At 35.9% G+C, this 6103-nt stretch overlaps 1 pseudogene across 1 annotated transcript; it reads right to left on the reverse strand.

The window, feature by feature from the left end:
* Window positions 1–783: 783 nt before the first annotated feature.
* LOC307095754 (small ribosomal subunit protein uS10-like) lies at window positions 784–1217 on the reverse strand (annotated as a pseudogene). Its single transcript has one exon. The product of its transcript is annotated as a small ribosomal subunit protein uS10-like (transcript).
* Between the last annotated feature and the right edge of the window lie 4886 nt (window positions 1218–6103).

Consider the following 6103-nt stretch of genomic DNA (forward strand, 5'->3'; position numbering starts at 1 on the left):
CTTTACCTGAGTGGCTGTAGGGTCCTGGTTTGCTTCTGAAACCAGACTGGGTGTTGGCGAGGCTAGGATTCTAGTCTCAAGCAGTTCTGTTCTTCAAGATGGCGTGGTCTCTGTGCCGCCGGTGTCCTCCTTGGTGTGTTTTCGGTGGCAGCGGAGTTTTGCCATCTAAGACTGCCCGGATTGGGAGCCCCCTGGAAGAACTGCAGGGTCAAACTGTCCTTATTTCACTCACACACACACCCACACACATCCACACACGCCTCTATCACTCCCTCACTCTCTCATACACTCTCCCTCCCTACCTTCCTGCCAGTCGCCATCTTGCCTCCCTCCTTTTTCTATTTCTTCTTGTAAGTTTTGCTAGTTTGTGTCCCAGAAATCTGTCTATTCCATGTAGTGTGTCTAATTTACCTGCATACAATTATTCATAGTATTCTTATATAGTCAATTTTATTTCTGAAATTTCAGTAGTAATGTTCCCTCTTATATTCCTGATTTTAATCACTTGCATCTTCTCTCTTATCATGGTCTGTCTAGTTAAAAATTTATCAATTTTGTTATTAATTTTTAAAGAACCAACTTTTTATTTTGTTAATTTTCTATATTGTTTTTCCTACTTTCCATTTCATTGATTTTTACTCTAATCTTTGTTATTTCCTTCATTCTAATTGTTTTGGATTTAATTTGTTGTTCTTTTGTAGTTTTCTTTAAAATATTAGGTTAGGTGGTTGATTTTGAGGTCTTTCATTTTTTTTTAATATACACATTTACAACTATAAATTTCCCTCTAAACACTGCTTTAGCCATACCCTATAAGTTTTTTTTTTTTAACTGATAGTCAGTTTATTAAAAAGGTTGATTTAAGCATCTGCAATGGTGACTTCAACTTTGACTTCTGGCTCAATACTGACAAAAGTAATCTGCTTAACAATCTCAGGACTGTGCAAATCAATGAATTGCTTGTGGATCCTCATCTGAAACCTATCCTTAAGTCTTAGAACCCTCCACACAGGGAGTTTTTCTTGTAGTGATTCTCAGAGTCTTCACAAGCATCTGAACTGGTCCTTTCACTTTGTGTTTCTTTTTGTTTGCTCCACTGATCAAGTAGCGCACACCTTCTACAAAGATTTTACTTCGTGGCTGGTTAGGGTAATTCTAATTTGGTGAATCACCACTTCTGGTTCCACCAATGTCTTTCAGGTATCTTTAAAAGCCATGGCTGCAGTGCAGCTTTCTGACCAACTTGTTCTGTGGTAAGAGAGAACAGTGGTGAGTTGCAAACAGCAGTGAATCAGGAGGAGGAGTGGGCAGGATGGAGCTCTGCTGCAGCTGCAACCGTGTCTTCCTCAAAGAGCCTGTAAGTTTAAATATGTTGTGGTTTTGCTTCCATTAATTTTGAAGTATTTTCTCTCTTTTTTTAACTGGGATGCAAGAAGGATTTTCTAATTTACCTTATTTCTTCACATACCCATTGGTTATTTAGGGAACATTCTTGCCACTAATTTCATTCTGATGTGGTCAGAGAACAGACTTAGTATGATTTTAGTCTTTTAAAATTTATCAAGACTTTTTTTCCTTGTCACCATTTATCCCCTCTATGCTCTCTTCCACCTCCACTCACCCTCCTCCCCACACCCACCCCTGTAATCACCACACTGTTGTCCATCTCTATGAGTTCTCTCTCTCTTTTCTTTTTTGCTCTCTCCCTCCACCCTGTAATATTGTTCCATGTGCTCTTTAGAATAATGTGTATTTCATGTTGGGCATATCATTCTATAGAAGTCTATTGGGTCTAGTTGATTTATAATGTTCAGATCTTCAATTTTCTTCCTTTTTATTTATTGATTTGAGGAGAGAGAGAGAGAGAGAGAGAGAGAGAGAGAGAGAGAGAGAGAGAGATTTGTTTTTCCACTTATTTATGCATTCATTGGTTATTTCTTGTATGTGCCCTGACCACATATTAAACCCGCAAACTTGGCATGTGGGGATGAAGCTCCAACCAATTGAGCTATCCAGCCAGGACTAAGTTTTCCATTTTCTTGTTAATATTTTGCCTAGTTGTACTATTCCTATTGAAAATAGGATATTCAAGTCTCCAAGTCTCATTATTGAATTTCTTATTCATCAAATTATTTCTGTCATATTTTGCTTCATGTATTTTGAGACTCTGATGTTATATATAAGTAGATTATATGCATATAAATATATGTAATTGTTTTATCTTTGTATAGCTCCACCCTTTTATCTTGATGAAATATCCTTCTGTGTCTATAGTAACAAATTTTGTCTTAAAAGTCTATTTTGTTTGATATCAGTACAGCCACTCCATCTCTCTGTTGCTAAATGTTTGCATGGTATATTTTTTCCATCTCTTTACATTAAATCTATTTGTGTATTTAAATCTAAAGTCTGTCTATTACAGACAGATATAGATGAATCATAATTGTATATCCATTCTGCCAGTCTCTTCCTTTTGGTTGTATTGTTTAATGTAATTACTGATAATGTAAGATTTGTGACTTCCTTGTTATTATTTGTTTTCTATATATTCTATGACTTTTTTGTTCCTCTATTCCTCCATCACTTCTATCTTTTGTGTTAAATACCATGTTTTTTCCTTTGTCACTTTTCACTCTATTTTATGGAATCATTTTCTTATTGTTTCCCTTGTGGATTACAATTAATATCTTAAATTATAATCATCTAGTTAAGATAACGGGCAACTCAATTTCAAAAGTGCACAAAGAGTTTGCTTTATTATCATCTAAATTACATTTATATACATTATATACCTATCAACACATATTTATAACTATTGCTTTATGCAGGTGTTCTTTAAATTAAGAGAAAAAAGTTATAAATAAAAAATATATTTATAGTGTATTTTCTTTTTAAAAAATTTCATTATTGATTAAGTTATTACATACATGTCCTATAGTATATTTTCTATTTACCTATACAGTTACCTGTACTACTTTTCTTTATTCATGTGGATTTGAATTAATGTCCAGTGTCTTTTCATTTCAGCCTGATGGACTCCTTTTAGTATTTCTAGTGTGATAGTTTGCTTATGATGAATTATCTCAGTGATTGTTTATCTGGTGATATCTTTATTTCTCATTAATTTTTGAAGGATAGTCCTGCCAAAATAGAATACTTGTTTAATAGTGGGTTTTTTTGTTGCTGTTCTAGCCTCTTGTTTTTGATGGGTAACGGCAAGTAATATTATGAGGATCCTCTGTACATGGTGAATTGCTTCTATCTTGCTGCTTTGAATAGTCTCTTTGTATTTAACTTTTGACAGTTGGATTCTAATATATCTTGGTGATATCCACTTTGAATTATTTCTATTTGGATTTCATTGTGCTCTTTGGATTTGCAGATTAATTTTATAAAATTTTGGTAGTTTTGGCCATTATTTCTTCAAATATTTTTTTCTGCCTTTTTGTCTCGCCCTTTACTTTCTGGGATGTTTGTTATTATGAATGTTGGTTCATTTGATGGTGTCCCATATTTCTTACAGGCTCTTATTATTTTTCTTCATTATCTTTTTCTTTTCTTTCTTTTTTTTTTGTATATTATGCTGTTGTAATTCTAAAATATCAAGAGGTGTGTTACCTTTGTCTCCAAGCACCAAAAAGATGATTTTTTTATTGATGACCAAGGGTTTGTGGTACTATTATAGGTAATGGGGGTAACACAAATCTTGGAAAAATTATAATGACATTGTAGAATAATATCATGTAAGGATATTCTTTGCTCTAGGCCAGTGATGGCAAACCTATGACACGCGTGTCAGCACTGACACACGTAGCCATTTCTGATGACACGTGGCCGCATGCCGAGGATGAAACATTTGCGACTAGAGTCTTGGAGTTAGTTTTTTCCTCAAAGTGACACACTACCCGAGTTATGCTCAGTTTTTTAGCAAAGTTTGACACACCAAGCTCAAAAGGTTGCCCACCACCACACTAGGCCATGGCAATTCCATTTCAAACTGGCTGAGCATTTCTTTTTGTATAGACAAGGTCTTAGTTACATTTTCTGCACCTCTCACAGGGGCAAGTAGTGATAGTAGTGACAACCTTTATTTGGTGTCCACACAAGCCAGAAACCTCTCTTTAATTGTACACACAAAGGGGCAGTGGTTTGATTTTGTGTCATACAAAAGGGAAGCTGGGTGGAGACCCTTGTGTAATTATACTTTCTAGCCCCACCCATGGTCCTCTTGGATGACCAAGGTGTTTGGTATTATTGGTGACTACATTAGGCAAAGGATCAGCCCATCTTAGGGGTCTTACCCATGATGGGTCAGGAGCATAAGACCGAAATACTTCCCCATTTGCCCCAGGTAATATTACCGTACAGCTGATGATTGCTAGCATGGCTAGAAAGACGTTCTCAGGCATTCTTGGGTTTCTGGTTACCTCACAATTTCTTCCCTGAGGTTTGATGTTCTGATTGATGTTTCTCTGTCTCTGGATCTATTTTTTTCCCCATCAGTTTATGTTGTATTTTCATTTGCCTGAAAGATGTTTTTCCATCCCTTCACTTTCAATCTGTATGAGTCCTTTTTTCTCAGGTGGGTCTCTTATAGACAGCATATATATGGGTCGTGTTTTTTTTACCCATTCAGCCACTCAATGTCTTTTGATTGGAGCATTTAGTCTGTATATGTTTAAAGTTATTATTGAAAGGTACTTGTTTGTAGCCATTTTTATTTTTTGAGGCTGTGTTTCTTCTTACCTTTTTATTTCTTCTTTTTACAGCATTCCCTTTAGCATTTCTTGCATTGCTGGCTTAGTAGTGATAAACTCCCTTAGCCTTTTTTTGTCTGTGAAGCTCCTTATTTTCCCTTCAATTTTGAATGATAACCTTGCTGGATAGAATATGCTTGGATTCAGATCTTTGGTTTGCATCACTTTGTAGATTTCCTTCCATTCTTTTCTGGCCTGATGTGTTTCTGTGGAGAAATCATTTGATAATCTAATGGGAGTTCCCTTTTATGTAACTTTCTGTCTCTCTCTTGCAGCCTTTAAGATTCTCTTTGTCCTGAATATTTGCCATCGTGATTATGATGTGTCTTGGTGTGGGTCTTTTTAGGTTCATCCTGTTTGGGACTTTCTGAGCTTGTGTGACTTTTTTCTTTGCCACATCAGGGAAGTTTTCTGACATTATTTCTTCAAATAGTTCTACTAACCCTTGTTCTTCTTCCTGTTGTTCTGGCACCCCTATTATTTGTATGTTGTCCGTTTTGTCTTTTAGTTGTAGTTTTGAATTGGTGCGATGCAGCAAGTTCAGGTGTTTACCTATGCCACCATCTTGGTTTCTCCCCATTTGTTATTCTTGCTTATTTGTTTATTTAATGATGTTTCTGTACTAATTTTGTAAAAATGTGTACTTTTTGTCATGTGTCACCAATAAAGTCTCTGCTCAGCTAGATTAGTGTTCAGATAATTACTTTATACAGATTTCTTTAAATACCAGCAGCCAATAAATCTCCCTGTCATTGCTGGGTGGCTCTATGGGTTCGTTGGGGCAAACCTTTAACACCCATCCAGGAAGTTAACAACTATCTTTTAACCTTTACTTTCTACTTGCATATAAGACTAAAGGTTAAACAATGGTAAGAGCTTTGGGTCCTCTCAGGTATCTCATGAGCATGTGCAAAATCCAGGGCATCCTGATATCACTACACCTGTTCTTTTTCTTGAAGGTACACAAAAATATTTTAGAGCTTCTCAAAACCTCCTATGGACATATCATCCCCCAGATTTTTCTTTTAAGATTTGTAGTAAGCCTTTGTTTACCCCAACTGTTATCCATAGCCTCAGGCAGTTGCAATATTAGGCAACTAATAAGGATTAGTTTTGACAAATGTTCCCTGGGAAAGGTTTGTTTGCAATGGCAAAAATCTGTCTTAGGTTGAATAAAGACAAGTCTTGTGAGTAGGTTCATCTTGCCAACCACCAAATAGGTCAATAATGACAGCTGTTTGGAAATGGAGCTTTTAAGGAACTCCTAGCTTGTTTTGCCCCCTTCATTGACTGCCTGGTGGTTGGTTTTCTTTTTTTAAATAACAAATTTATTTTATTACAATTCT

This window comes from Cnephaeus nilssonii, assembly GCF_951640355.1.
Source record: "Cnephaeus nilssonii genome assembly, chromosome: X".
In the NCBI taxonomy this organism is placed as follows: Eukaryota; Metazoa; Chordata; class Mammalia; order Chiroptera; family Vespertilionidae; genus Cnephaeus; species Cnephaeus nilssonii.